The 16,613-nt window shown below is 36.6% G+C and overlaps 1 protein-coding gene and 1 pseudogene across 3 annotated transcripts in view; both read right to left on the bottom strand.

The window, feature by feature from the left end:
- WDR7 (WD repeat domain 7) overlaps positions 1-16,613 on the bottom strand; it is a 281,883-nt gene that overhangs the window by 13,019 nt on the left and 252,251 nt on the right. The window lies entirely within an intron of this gene.
- Positions 10,546-10,664, bottom strand: LOC112481359 (annotated as a pseudogene).

Below are 16,613 nucleotides of genomic sequence, written 5' to 3'. Positions count from 1 at the left end.
TTTAATGTAAACTGTGAAGGTTTCCAGAAGTAGGTAAAACTTTGCTATTATAAATACCATCACGGGGAAATGATTTGTGAAGTAGTGACCCATGTATTTTGTACAACATTTGCTAAAATAAAGTCAAAAATAAAAGAACTTCAACTGAAGCATCATGGCTCCGAGGTCTGGAGGGGCTGAGAGGCAACAAGGCTGCTTGGTGTCAGGTCTTCGGGGAGCAGCATGGCTGTTTTGGGATGGAAGTAGGCAGTTGCAGTTTGGGGTGAGCCTGAATGAAGGGTCCATCTGTTTATGCAGGCAGGAAATAGGTTGGATGGGCCAGATATTCAGAGAAGTGAGTGCCTAGGAAGTGAGGGTGAGCCCCCAAAGAAAGGGGGAGGTAATTCCAGAGACCTACGAATACCTCCATCTTCCCAGTGGTGGTCCCAGGGGACTTGAGGGCACGCTCCCCTCGGTAACTGATGCACCACTCACACATTTGGTTTCTGTCACAGGCTGTGTCAAAATCAGGGCCAGTAAGGAGGGAGGACCAGGGTCTGACTTGCATGCTTTCTGACATCCCAGTACAGGAGGCCACCGATGTCATGGCTGACTGGCAGGGAGGTAACTGTTCAGGGCAGAGGGAGGACAAAGACATTGCTCTGATTGACAGCTTTGTTTGGTAGGCAAGGGGAAGACTCATCAGAAAAGAGCCATTTCAAAAGAGTTGAAAAGTTAGGAATTAATTGCTTTCAAGGAAAAGACTTCTCCTTTCTTGTCTCTGAAGCCACCAATTTGTGAGAATTTTATTATATATTTAAGGTTCATCTGCTCAAAGAAACAAATTATAGATTCAATAAATAATTCAGGCAGATGATAATGATATTAAAAAAAAAAGACAGTCTCATCTGTGGCCGATTAGAAGGCTCGAATAAAATTTAATTATCACTATGAACTAAGCCTTCTGCAGCCCTTGTGGGCATGGGCTCTTAAGGCCATATGATGTAGCCAAGAACATTCAAAGGTCACCCATTCTTTTCTGTATGCGGACAGAGTGGCCTTAAAATAGGCCAGACAGATGAAAATCTATTCTTTTAAAAAATATCTCTAGAGGAGATTCCAGAACCTCCCCCGAGGACCTTTTTCTGTGTTTAACAAAGTGCCCCGTCACGAAATTTTTCCTTGATTCAAATCTAAATCCCAGACGCTACAGTTGCAGCCTGCCTCCTCTCCTTCTAGCATCAGCAGAGGTGGAGACCAGCTGGTCACCAGCCTTAGCATATGACTCTACCTTTTATAGACGTGAGGATTGTTATTGCAACTTGCCCTTTTTTCACTTATTTTTTATTTTCAGGATTTAAAAAAAAAAAAATCTCAGAGACTATAATTTTTCCTTTCAGGTTTCATTTTCCAACTTTTAAAATCATTTCTGTGGCTTTTCCTTAACTCTCTCCAAGCTTTTAAATCGTGGAACTTCCAGCTTTACTGAGGACTGGAGCAAGCAACTGGATGTTGCTATAGTTTCTCATAACACCATGCAGGAGGCCCGGCCTTATGCTTATTTTATCAGAAAACTGCAATGCGGCTGATGATGCTGCCAGAAGATAATTTACTCGAATTCCTTGGGAAGGAAGAGCTGTGAAGTTGCTGGCATGCAGATGGCTGGCATTCAAAATGCTTCCAGTTACCTCTAAGAGACCAGGGTGTGGCCACCTGAGCCCAGTGGATAGTCTTGGTTGTGTTCAAATCCTGAGAGGCCTCTACTGACAAAACGCAGGTCACCAGTTCCTGTTCTTAATCCTATTCTACTATACTTTCCCAAAGTCATCCGTACTAATTTTGCATTATGGCTGCTTATTTTCACTTAAAAGTGTACTTCCATTCAACTACTGCCTATGGATCCTTTTCTATTTCTTTGTCTACTTCTTTGGTTTATTAATTCTCAATCTGTACATCACGTCACTTGGGTGCCCGAGAGAATAGTTTGTCTCGTCGTTGTGATCACTGATAAAAATGAATCATAAAACTTTATGCTTTAATTTAAAATTTAAATAAATGGAAATACTGCCATTTACAACAACATGGATGAAACTTGAGATAATCATGCTAAGTGAAATAAGCCAGACAGAAAAAGTTGAAAATCAGATGATATCACTTATATGTGGGATATAAACCTAAAAGCAACAAATGAGCAGGACAAACGAACAGAAACTCATGAACATGGACTATAGGCTAGTGGTTACCAGAGGACTACACACTAGTAGTTACTAGTGGGGCGGGGGAGGAGGGGTAGGTAGATGGGATACAGGGGGTCAAACATAGAGGGGTAACGGGAGGGTGAAGTGGGTAAAGGGGATCAAATATATGTAGCTGAAGGAAACTGGACTCTTGGTGGTAAACACACAGTAGAATATACAGATGTCAAATGATAATGTACACCTGAAAATTATATGATTGTATTAACCAATGTTACCCCAATAAACTTAATGAAAAATAATAAAATTAAATTAAAAAGATTTAGCAAAAGTCAACTGCAAAACAGCTTTTGTCATCATTCAGAAGAATTTTAAACCTATACACTAAAAGGTATGTAAGTGTGCGTTACCGCAGCAGGCACTGCAGGGAATCCGAAAGTACTGTAAACACTTTTACAAAAACTACATAATCTTAATATATCAGCTCTATGACATAAGGATACTATATTATTCCCTACTCTACAGATGAGGAAACAGAGGCACAGAGAGGCAGGCTAACTCGTTTTGATTAGAATCCAGGCAGTCTGGCACCAGAGTCTATGGCCTCACAGAATACCAGGTCAAATAAAACTATAAACTGCCAGTCTTCAACTTGCATACACTTGATTTTCATATAACTGGCGCTTTTGTACATTACGCGCCAACAATCCCAAATGACTTTCCCAGGCCGAATAATGAAGATTTGGGGTGATGCCTGCTGGTGCTCGGGAGCTGGGCGCAGCCTCAGCCTAGGTAGCTGCAGCAGCTGCTGGGAGAGCCTGAGCTCGTGTGGAGCGGGGCCTCACGGGGGGAAGCGTCCGCCCCCGGTACCCTCAGTACCAGGGGGCCTTATGGGACCCCTAGACTCCTGAGCCCAGGTGGCCTGGAGGTGGCTTCCACCTTCAGGGGAGGTCCAGTGGAGGGTCCCTGGAATGGTCCGACCTCTGTTCACATCCTGGTGTTGTCCTGGTCCATCACCATCTCCCCTCCCACCATCCTCATGAGGATGGCAGAATGACAGCCTTGCACGGGTCTCCCCAGGGAGCTCACTCACTCGGCAGTCCCGCTGACCCGTGGGGAGAGGCAGGGCCCCCCAGCCTCCTGCAACAGTGGTAGATGAAGAAACCTCTTGTCCTCATCCCAGCTCTAGCAGTTTAAACCACTTAGCACAGAGGCTTAAAGATCAGAAGCTGCCCTGTCCCTCCCTCTTCATCATCTAGGAGGGAGAAAGACGGCCTGTGTCAGCTCCCCGAGACACCCAGGGCAGGGGCGGGGGGTGGCCCAGTCTCTCTCATCAGCATTCTCTCCCCACCTCACCACCACCCTGGCCCTGCGTGCCTGAATGTCTTCACCCTCCCATCAACTCATCTGTGCCCCAAAGAGGCAATACCTACCTACAGGCACCATAAATAAGCACTTCTTGAGGAAAGGATCATTATAAAATTAGCAGACTGGCTCTTTCTTACTTGAGACCCAAAATAGAAAAACTAAAGGTATCGACCGAAATGAAAGTAGATGGTAAACATGTTCCTAAAACTCTAGTGTTGCAGACAGCCCAGCTTCGTCCGCTGGCTGTGCTGTCTCAGGGTCAGCACAGGAGCCTAGATGCTGCCCTTTGGCGATTCTACAATGAACCTGAATGGGGATTTGAGGGTTGAAAACGGGTTGTTTATCTCTACAATTTCTTTTTTTGATGGAGGACCCAGGTGATGCTTTTTATTCACATTATGCCAACTCTATGTTATAGAGTCAACCCTTTGCAGCATTTTTCAATCCAAGGAGTATTGGAACTAGTCCATGAATTATTTTCTAGTGCTATCTAATTGAAAAGAATATACATTTGGGGCGAAAGACTAGTAGATTTGGTATCATTTTAACATCTTAATGGAAAACAGATTTAAGGATAAATATAATAAAGGGAGCTATCTTAAGTTTTATTATAAAATATAAGGCCTCAAGTAAACAGACTTTCTTTATTCCTTAAAAACAGCATTTATTCTCTATTTTCAGTTACTGAGTGTTACTTACATGTCACTTGGGGATAAACTGACAGTGACGAATTAAAGGAGCTTTTCGATATCTACATATTGGTAATCCTTAGAAACAAGCAATAGTTTTTGAAATTGCTTTTGTGGAGGATTATACACCAACATGCATGTGAACACACACACACAACACACACACACACACACAGGCACACGCACGCACGCAAGCACGACCCGCTTACTAAGAATAGTAAGAATCAACATTAATGGTCAAGAGATTGTTTCACAATGGTAATTTAGGCAATAGCAATAATTCCAGATTTTTATTACACTGAGGCTTTTATTTTCACTAATATCAATTATAAATGATTAAAATTAATTTTAAAAAGGGCTATGAATGAACAGATAGAGAATGAGCATTTAAATCAATAGCTGTTTTCTGATCTTAAATTGTTACAGTCATAACAGCAACCTCTGTTAAATATATACTGGTTTTAGGAATTTTTTCCCCTTCTATCCAACTAAGGAACTTTTTCAGATTCAAAGAATCAATTTCCGTATGTCTCACCAATTAATATCTAAGTGCTTCTTTGTCCTTATCTTGTTGGTAATCAGAGGTTGACCACCCCCTGAACCCCCCACGTCCTTCTTCTGCTTCACTAGGCCAAATATTTTCAGGATGAAGTAACTATATAATACTCAAATTATACGCAACTGATATGTCCTTTCTTGGCATGCTGAAATGATCAATTTTATTGAATTATACTTTGAAAACTATGTTTGCCAAAAATCCCAAACACTGCAACTTCCGATTATTTTAAGACATGAATATCACTAATGTCTGGCCAATAAAATGATAGCGGTATATCAGTATTGCGAGTGCGAGTCTTAAGTACAATAAAGACAACATAAGGAAAAAAATCTAGTTAAAGACATAATTCAAACGTTAACATTTTTTCATATAATTCAACATTTAAGAACAATCGGTCATATTAAAGATATGCTCAAATATAGAATGTTCATGTGATTTAAATAAACGTGGTTCAGTTGTAAATAAAAGGATAGTGAATAATTCCATATTTCATAATATTTCATAATATTCATATTGCTGGAATACTCATACCAGCAATATGAATATTATGAAATATTCATATTGCTGGTATGAAATAATTATAAAACACTTACTAAAGTATGCTTAATAAGTTACTAAAAGTGTTTTATTCGGATTTGGGCAGACCCAAAGCTAAATGTTTTTTTCATCAGTATTTCTAATATAAATCAATTCAAACCCATGCTAGAAATTTGAAAGTGTACAAAGTTTTGCTTTTGTATTCTCGGACTGTAAAAATTCTGTTGTAAATATTTAAAGAATTCTTTAAGAACCGAACTAACATAAAATGGTCATATAATTTTTTAAGGAAGACGAGATAAAATATTGTTAAAGGTAACAGTGTGCCATAAAAGGAAACCTCAGTTGCTTCCACCTGGAGCCCCTCGGGAACACGGACCGCCGTGTTGCTCCCTGTGCCCTCCCCAAACTCTGCAGGCCCTTCCGTGGAGCCCTTCTCGGGCACATGTCCACGCCAAGCGATGGAACTCGGCATTTTTGTGGGTTCTGATTTGGGCTAAGGCTACCAGGAAATGGCTCTGGGCCTTCGTGCATGTCCCCCTTCCCTCTCTTTTGCCTGGTATACTGTCCAGTGACACAAAATTGTCTTATATAGATAGTGCTAAAGCTGCAGGATTTGTGTTTTTCAAAAACACATTTCAAAAGGGTTTAACATTTTCATCATTCCAAAAAGAGAAATGACTTGAAACTGTAAAGACAATTAAGAATTACATAAATTTTTAAAACTCATACATATATTAATGAATATGTTAACATATCTTTTGGCTTATATTTATTTTGGAGAATGATAGAGTATATTAGTATATAATATAGATTCTGGAATTTTACACTTTTTTGGCTTTTCAACTTATTAAAACAGAAAATCGGGTCAGTCTGGAACATAACCTTTATAATGTTATTTTATATTACAAGATCCATTTAAGCCAAGAAATGCCAAGTTATAAAAATATAAAATTACCCTAACTTAGATTTAATATCAAAAATGTTTGTTAATATTAAAATAGGAATAAAACAATTCAATACTATATGTAGACTTTTTTTCACATAGCAATTGCATTTGCAAATATTTCAGAACAATTACTATTACTTGTCAATCTTCTGACTTATCCTTAGAGTATCCCACATTTACCTTGTGGATTAAAATTTGTCCTTGGTAGTTTTATAAATGGGCAAAATTTTCTTATTTGTAAAATAAGGAGAATATATGTCTTGTGTACATTCTGGGATTAAACATTTTTAGCACAAGGGTACTTACAAATGTTTACTGAGAGCTTATTGTGTTTTAGGCCCTTTGCTGGATATTGGAGAACAGAGATGAGATGAGACCGCTGCCAGCGAATCTAGGAGGTGAGAGGCAGGTTGACAGTATTGTGCAATGTAATCAGTGGCATAACAGAAATGTGTATTAAGTGCCACCGATGAATAAGCAGCAATTCCTGTACAGGGGTAGGAGATGTCAGAACAAAGTACAGACAGAAGGTGGTATCTGAGGTGAGCTTTAAAGGATGAGCAGAAGTTGTCCAGAAGGACAAGAAGTGAAAGGCCTAGATCGAAACAGATGCGTGTAAGCAAACGTGCGAGAGTGAAGATGTGAGAGAGGCCCAGGAAAACAGTAAGCGTTTCTGTGTCGCTCTGTCAGTGAAAGTGCCAGGGGGCAGAGGGAGGTGGGGGCAAAAGGGTCCCCACGGCCAGGATTCTCATTGTGCTAAGAAATCTGGACTTAGTTCATGGTCAACAGGGAGTTTCTAAAGTTTTACAATCAGAGGATGGTTAGATAAGACCAGTTTTAAGAAAATTCTGGCAGAGGGAGGAGGCAAGGAGAACTCGGAAAAGAAAGGACTGGTCGGGAGACAAATGTAGTAGATAAATTAGGAGTTGAATGAGGAACTGGATGTGGACAGGCAAGAGAGGGCAGTTGGGCAGGTGATGATGCTGTCGGGACAGGGAAGGCACAGGGAGAGAAAGGTTTTAGCGCGGAGAAGAGGGTTAAGTGGGAGGTCATCAGGGGAAATAATGAGCTTAGTTTGGAATAAGTGGATATTAAGGTGGAGGACCTGAGCAGGTAGTTAGAAATACGTCAGAAAGTGAGAAAGATTAATTTGGAGCTCAGGTAAAGGTTTATAGAAAGAGAGATGCTGAAGGCATAGATCCTGCACTCAGCACTCTTCCTGGTACACAGCAGTCTCTCCATGAATATCTGTTAAATGACCAAACAGAAGTTGTTGAAGTAACCCATGAAGAGCAGAGTGAAAAGACCAAAAGGAGGAAGATGAAATTGCAGAGGACACTACTAGTGTAAGGAGCGGACGGAAAAGAAAGAGCTGGGTCTATTTTAAAACTGCATATTTGAAATCTTAGTTATTAGAAATATTTTTATTTTTAAATAAGAGATTTCAATGTTGTTCCTAATTTACAAATCACTTTTTAGGGAGAGAATTTTGTGATGCAGCACTGTAGGTAATACCTAACAAAATTGCTTTGAAGTCTGATAATATTTTATCTTTTAAATAATAACCCCTAACCCACTATCAAATAGCAATTATTTGAGATCAAGAAGTAAATCAACAAAAAGTCAAATTTCTAGGATCATAAACATATATTTGAATTAGAATTACATTTATAATTCCAAACTCCCGATGCTAGTCAACTATCAAAACTGACAGTTTAGTTCCTCTAATTTTAATTTTGCTTAAATTTCATCAGTTAACCACAAATTTTGATATTTTAGAAAGGTCATTATATAATGTATTTAAGATTTCTCTAAATGTAATCATAAAAAGACAAAAAAGATACACCATTTAAAGTTAAGAAAGATAACAAAAAGAAATTAAAATGGAACCATGTATGTGTGTGTATATATACACACAAACATATGTATTTGGGCACTCATTTTGACATATTGATCTTTTCCAAAAATAAAATAAATATTTTAACCAAATTAATCATTTATAAAAGCTCATGTTAATGATCACCATTACCAATTTTGTTCTGATAAAAATTTCAATGATTCACTGGATTTATACACTTGAATCAATGCAATATATACTACATACTTTCCCAATTATCGTCATACCATGCATATTTAAACAAGCATTCCCTATAGTCTGGTCAAAGAGAACTCATTTAAATCTAAAGAGAAATGAATTAAATAGCCTATTGCTGAGATTACACTCTACAGGAATATCTACTTGATATTCTTAGGGTGGGAGATACGCTGGCTTAAACCTTTGTATCTTTAATGCAATCATATTGTCTAGTGATAAGCAAAACTAAAAGGCCAATTCATTATAAAATTCAATATTTGGACCATCAAACTCTTTAGCACTTAATAAGCAATTAATATCTGTCAATGGAAAATGTTTTGGTAATACATGGAAATCAATAACGCTGGCCCACTTGTTGCACTCCAGCTCTGACAAGCTATCCAAATAACTACAATCCTTGAGGGAAACAACTGCTTTGATGTTTTAATTTATGTTCTTCACAAGAAAACACGAATCCTTTGAAGCCTTTGTTTGTTTATAACTCAGAATGCACTTTGTTAGTAGCCTGTTTATAACTGCCACCATGTATGTGACCCACAGATGTGCATCTTAAAATAACATTCTACACTTTACCGCAGATACTGTTTAAAGCATACTTACTACTATGCACGCTGATTTTATTCACTTTTGCACAAAAGCATGTAAAACTTAAGCAAACGCCTTCCATTTAAAATAATATTTTCCTTTGAGGAGTAAGTATTTAAAGAAGGCACTTTGGACACATTTCCGAAGGTCTGATAGAGTGTGCGTATGAACTCTGCATTAGCAAAAATGATTTGTAACAGAAGCATGATTTTTATTTTGAAGGTTTAAAAAAAGAAATTACAGAGAATAGCAAAAAAGGAAACTAGGAATTACCCGGAATCCTATCACTTTTTGAAGTACCTTTAATAAAACTGGAAATCCTACCCAACTACTCTTCCTCATTACTCAATTCCATGCCTTTGGCATACATCCTTCCAGACTTTCTATTAGCATGTTTTTGAAATCATAAAGTTTATCGGTTTTTCCTAGCAGGAACTATTTGTATTCCTACGCATTATTTTATTTTTTTATAAAAATATTTTTTCAGAGATGAGACTCACAGTTGTCAGATGATTTTAAATGTTAAGATTAAAACTGTGCATACTATGGTAAGTGCATGCTTGTCCCAAATTTACTTCTGCTTAAAAAAAAAAAAGAAACCAACATTATTTAACACATATTTAGTTGCTTATATGGTTTGGAAATGATAAAGACTCACCATTTTTGTAAACAACAAAAAGGCAGGTTGCTCTTTTAAAGAAGAGGGTTCTTTCCAAAGGAAATACTATAGCTGAAGAATTTTTTACAATTCTTTACAATATTATGATACCAATTTTACGGTAAATGTTTTCATTTGATAGTCAATTGATATTAATATTTAGATACAGCACTGCATGTTAAGGTTGCCTGCTGTAGCACTATAAACTACTTGCATTTACAGATTTTAAATTTATGATTATTCAGGTGTCAGAGTTTAGCACTGCTTTAACAAGGAACTTAAACTACACAGCAAACAGTAAACCTAAGAATACTCCTTAAAACCACTGCGAATCTTCACACTCAGGGTTTGAATATGAGTTAATACAGAACAGAAAACAGCATTTCTGGATCTTTGGAAAGTTTAAAATTTAATGAGAATTCTGGTTCACACTTCTTGTTTTACTCATAGAAAAGTCAGCACCCCAAATCCGAGCCCAAAGAAAGGCAAAGGATGCATATGAGGTTTAAAAAGACCAATCTTGTAAAAACTTTTTTGTTTTTTAAATTCTTGATAATTAATTTTATCAAGAAATAGGAACTCATTCTGTTTGTAGTTCTGTATATTCAAGACAGACTGCATCACTGTGTCACGCCATGCTATTCCACATGCAACCTAGTATAATTTTTCCTAGAACCACATGTCAGTGACACTTTTACAGGCAGGATGGTACCGTGTTTCCATACAGGCGGTCATATAGTTTGTTTGGAATTCAGTTGTTGGAACTCTAACACACAGAAACACTGTCAAGAACAGCAGTTAGATTCCTAGGCCAGTTTCAAAAGCCTAGAGAATTCAAATTTTTTTTTTTTTTTAGGCGAGGCAACCCTTGGTTGACCTCACAGATTGCAAGGACCTTGTCAGTTTACAATCCCTTATTTTTTATTTTTTACACCTACAGCACCTGGTCTTCCTAGGTGGTCTCCCATCCAAGTACTAACCAGGCCTGACTCTTCTTAGCTTCCGAGATCAGATGGGATCCGGCTTGTTCAGGGTAGCATGGCCGTAGACTCAGAGAGTTCTTCATGTTTCAGAATTTATACTGCCAGTTCAATCTCCCAAGCACTATTTATAACAGTTTCCACAGAGAAAAGCATGTCAAGAGCCAAGTCAGACACTAGGTACCTAATTACCTACTGTAGACACCAGAAGCGTACAAGTTCTAACATCTGTAGGTACATGAGAGATGCACGTGTGTGACCAGGGAAGCAGGGGTAAACGTGGGATGTCAGAGAAAAGTATGAGATCACCTGTATTGAACTCCTAGACACTGGATTCACCCAAAGTTCTAAGCTAAAATCAGGGAGACACTAATTTTCCTGCCCTCACACATACAACTTCAGGTGAAATTAAATTATGGGACGACTGCAGGAAACCTCAGAGACTTTCTGGGGAACAACTGCGAATGGTTATGTGCTGTGGTGGTGGTGGTGTGTTCATGTGTGTGTGTGTTGGGATTACGTGGGGGACAGCTAGATTGAAGGAGTGTTCCATGCAAAGGATGTAATACAGACAAAAAACTAGAAAAAAGAGAGAACAGACCTTGTTAGAAAAACTAAAAAACCTTAGAATGCTTAGGATTTATGGTGAAAGGGATGAAGTGGACAGATGAAGGTGGATGGCGAATTAGACTGAAGACAGACCTTGAAGGGCCTTGTGATGTTCACTGAAAACACACATATAGTGAGAACTCTGAAACCCAACAATATTTTAAAAAATAATTGCTGAAAGACATTGTGTGATCAAAACCAGCACATTTTTGCATATAATTTAATTCTAAGAATAAGTTATCTAATATTAGATTGATACTTAAACTTTTTGCTATATATGGAGATTAAAAAAGTGCATAACGAAATGGTTTTGGTCATTTTTCATTTAGATAAGTGTGGTTCATTTTTGAATTAAAAATGGTAAATAATTTGATCACTTTCTCTCCAAATAATTACAGGGTACTTATTAGAGTATAATTAATATATTCAAAAGTTAGTGAAAACATTTTCTTTGGATTTGGGCAGATCTTAAAGCAAAATGTTCTTTTCAGTACTTTTTATTAGAAAGCTACTTCAAACACATGGCAGAAGTCTTAAGATGAAAATAACTGAGTTTTGAATTCTTAGATTGTAAATTCTTTAGATTTAAAAACAAAACTGAAGAACCAAAAAACAAAGAAGGGTTAATTACAGAGGTTTATGTTCAAGTTTGGCTTCTGTGAACAGTATAATAAATCTACATAAATATACCTCACAATTGTCTCACAAATTTATATTTTTGATTTCTGGTCAATTTTCAACAACAGGAAGAAAAACAGCACAATAAAAATATAAAGATGTTTATCTAAGTTCCATATAAAATTAATGACTGATTTTTTTTTTTTTAGTAAGTCATCTTTGTACTGATTATTAGAACTGTTTTGAATGTGAATTGCATGATTTTTGACGGCTGCACACTCAAGGACAACAGTGAATGACCTTGAACAGCAGTGGATAAAAATACATTTATCGCTGGAATGGCGTGCTGGCTGCCAGTCAATACGCGCCTCTCATTTGTTAGGAGGTTCTCCTGCTGTGATTCCCTCATTACAATTTGCTTTTACTTCCTGGGCAAATGACAACTAGAAAATGAGGCAGCTTCTTTCTTGCCCAAACTTAATCCAGAAAAAATGAGATGACAGCTGCAGCCACTCAAGTGTTACAGGACATTTTACACATGTTTGTAAAAGGCACGATTATTTATTCTAAATATTACATCACTAAATGTGACAGCTAACAAGTTATCTCACTTTCTTAGTCTATTTCATTTGTGAAAAGAAATATTTCAGAAACATAGGGTATCTTTTGCTTATGAAATAACTTCTTATATCCTATTCAATCTATTTTTCTAAATAAATAATTTGAGGTGTGGCATGCAAATAAACATTCAATTTAGATACTCGGTGTAGAAAACATTCTTGGATACTTATAAAAGAATGATCCAGCTGTTGTCTGACAACAGAATAACTCCTGTTCTATGTTTTTATGATAATGTCTCAATGCGGTTTACCTTTTTCTAGGAAATAAAAAAGATACATTCGCTTAGTTTACTTGTACTAGAGATATAGTCATATCTGTAAAGAAAATTATAGTCGCATATAGATTTGTTTAAATGATGTTTATGTTTCCATACAAGGATTTTCTGACCCTCTGATTTCTAGTTATCATTTAAGACATCTCTGAGCACAGTATATTATTAGAAGAGACGTGAATTTATCACAAATGTTAAAAACAAAAAATTTTTCTTTATAATTAAAAAAAGTACAGATACTAGAAAGCACTTTAGGGGGGAAACAGATGAAATAAAAATCTCAGTGAATAATAATAAATATGGAACATAAACTCCAAAAACAATGATCGCTCCAATAAATGTTTGTATGTTTTTCGGTTTTTCTTTATTTAGCGTGGCTACACAGTTTCTGTTCCAGCATAAGTGGGCTCAGTTTTCTGGTTAGGGTTTGGATTTGGGATACTGTTCCCAGAAGTTCACTATCAGTTATACGTAAGGAAACAGAATGAAAATATGGTTAGGTGGGTGAATGCGAACATAACGCTAAATGAGATAAGTCAGACACAAAAAACCACACACTGCGTGATTCCACTTATATGAAATTTTCAGAAGGCAAAACTACAGTGACAGAAAGATCAGTGATTGCCAGAGGGAGAGAAAAGGGGGAGAAGGAAACTTCTGGGGGCGATGGATATGTTCGTTCCTGTTTTGACCGTAGCGGGTGGTGAAAAGACTGTACACATTTGCTATCACTCATCAAATTGTGCACTTACAATGAGTGAATTTATTATATATAAATTATACCTCGTTAAAGCAGTTACAAATGTGTAACTATAGAAGCATAGAGGTAGTAGGAAAAAGTGAGTTATATAATAATTGATGTTTTTGTTGCTACTGCCCGGAAGCATTGAAAAATGGCCACCCAAGGGCCAGTTAACTTAGATCACGAAGCTACAGCTGTTCCCCGGAAAGCATTTTCTAGTTTTTCATCAAGTCTCAATGGAGAGTGTGCCCACAATTTCCCCTGGGGAACCTTAACCACAACCTACCACTTCTCAGCAAGGATACCTTTCCTGTAAATCTGCTAGAAGAGTTCTTTTCCTTGAATTCTTGTTTACCACCCTAGCAGATGTGTATATGCCACAAGTGACATGTCTTCCTTTTTAATATGTTATGCTGTTGTTCAATTTGTGATACTGGCTACTGATTCAGGATTGTTGATCCAAACCATTCCTAACTTCTTTGTTTTAAAGTCCTAAACCTAAATTTACATCTATTATGGTCCACAAATATTTATATTCAATTCAAAAGGTAAAGATTTAGAAAAGTATTTTAGAAATTTTAGAATCTACAAACACAAACTTCCACACATTAAAGATTCCATGCCAGAAACTTATTAAGATTTGTATTTAATAAATGGCACAGTACTGAAATTGACAGTCTAGCTTTTACATGAGGAAAACGTAAGAAAAATTTTCCGGAAGAACAATCAAGCTACAAGAAAACATTAATCCACGCACTTTCCTTATGTGTGTCATTGTATAGTTCTAAAAAGACTTCTACTTCCCAGTAAGCTTGTAGGAATAACAGTTAGGGAGCTGCTGTTCCAGCTTACCAATTTTCAACATACGAATCCTCTTCCAAAAAGGAAGATTATAAAACCATTAAAAACCAAAATTATCAGAACCTATTAGAAAAAATAAATCTGTCTACAGAATATGATACATGTAATTGAAACAACACCCGACACAAAGAAATGGAAAACAAAAATATTCAGTGAAGGAAGAAAAAAATCAATATTTCTGTTTCGTCCTTAATTCATAGCTTATTTATTAAGAAAAATGGGAAATTAAATAATACAGGATCAGTGAAATCAGATATGAAAATGAGCTAGAGTACTATTCATTAAGCCTTCTCTTCTTGGCCACTGAATAAATTCTGGCTTATGATAGGCTTTTAAAAATATAAATGTAATTCTAGTTAATTAAATACAAACACCAATAAATCTCTTTTAAACTGTTTTATAAACTAAAGGATTATACCATCAGGATTTTAGCTTACAGACATTCTCCCTAAATGTTTTCATACCATAAGAGTACTATTCATTAAGCCTTCTCTTCTTGGCCACTGAATAAATTCTGGCTTATGATAGGCTTTTAAAAATATAAATGTAATTCTAGTTAATTAAATACAAACACCAATAAATCTCTTTTAAACTGTTTTATAAACTAAAGGATTATACCATCAGGATTTTCGCTTACAGACATTCTCCCTAAATGTTTCCATACCATATCTCCTACTACATGACTCTATAAATATTTTGATACTCCCAGTTCTTCATGTCTGAGTCTGTTTCCAAGCACAGGACATTGTGGTCTGCCAGCCAGCGGCGATACTATTCCAGGGAACCCGCCACAGGGAACGCTGTCCCCAGTGCAATTACAGTAGAGGGAGTTTGCCAGTGGAAGAGAAAGAAGCTCACAGCGGCCAGCGGGCAGGGGTCCCTTCTGGACAGGGAACTGTCTTGGCAAGGCCAGGGAGCAGAGGAGCTCAGGCTCTCGGAAGGGTTTCTAGAGTCCTACTTCTGCCCTAGCCACATAGTTATCTGCAGTTTTCTAGTTTTCTTGTCATCTTCCCTTCTATCCCTCTGTATCGTTGAATTTATTATATAAGATAATAGTGCAAAAGCATTTTCTCATTAGTCTTGGTTATTTTTCCTTGATTGTTTTCCCTATCATAATGTATCTTTATCTCTTTTTGGCTGTCAACACGAAGAAAACTTTTACTGTTAAGTTTTTTTCTTCCCTGACGTTTATTTTTCTGAATCCTTTTGCCTTTTCTGAACTTTTTTTTTCCTAGATATTTTTCAAAGGCTCAGATGCCCCAGACTAATATAGGGATCCCATGAAGAAAGGTTAAAAAGAATTCTTACTTTCCATTGTCAGTTATCCCAAAACTAGTGTTTTGAAAGAGTTCTGTGGATTACCCTTTCTTCCCAACTGAGGTTTAATATACAATCCATTATCATCACCATTTCATATATATTATTTCCTAATATTTACTTATTCCTGAAATATTTGTCTCTATTATCTCCATCTAGCCAATGGATTTAACTATTCTATATTTCTGCATTCCAAAACGCTCTCCCAACCCTAAATCCTTCCCTGGTTTTTTCTCATACACACAATACAAAGATGGGTATTGCAGACTATGGAGAGTCTTAGAACTCTACTATTAGTTGCCATGAAGTCTCACATTAAACTAAAGCACTGTACAACCAGGATTTTATTTCATTGATATTGTTTGTAAATATTTCCATACTGTATTTTATAATATAAGACTCTAATATTCTCAAAACTCTGATTTCTTCATGTAGAGGCCATTGCCAGATATCTGAAATCAGGGGATAAATTATTATACATTCTTTATGATACATTGTGCTAGGTTGGGAATATTGTTGCTGAAAGTGCATTTTCCACAGCTATTAAGTGCTATAATGTACTGTCAAGAACTTGTAACAACCAAGAATAAGGTCTGCAATTTCTCAAATATTCATTATTTCTAAATTTTTAAAAGGTATTTTCTCATTTTATAAGTAGAATACACTCTTTAATTTCTTTTGTGTAAGCAGCCATTCAAATCACATTCAGATTCACAAAAATACTATTCTTTGGATAAAAAGGTAATTTTCTATGTGCACAAGTTAGTAAATTTTATTTTTTAGTGACTTGCTTTTAATAATAACATTTTATGAAGATTTTCCAGTTATCGTATTAGTTGATGATTAACTCATTGAAATGGCCCTCCCAGGTTCAAGTCATCATTCCTTAATAAAATTCTATCTGGGGAGGGTTATAAAAGCAAGCAGTATAGTAAAGAAGTATGGAAGTTAAATGATTAATTCAAAGCCACATTGGTTTC

This window comes from Pteropus alecto, unplaced genomic scaffold (assembly GCF_000325575.1).
Source record: "Pteropus alecto unplaced genomic scaffold, ASM32557v1 scaffold14, whole genome shotgun sequence".
NCBI classification, from domain to species: domain Eukaryota; kingdom Metazoa; phylum Chordata; class Mammalia; order Chiroptera; family Pteropodidae; genus Pteropus; species Pteropus alecto.
The sequence above is the reverse complement of the archived record's forward strand: the minus strand, read 5'-3'. Positions and strand labels throughout refer to the sequence as shown.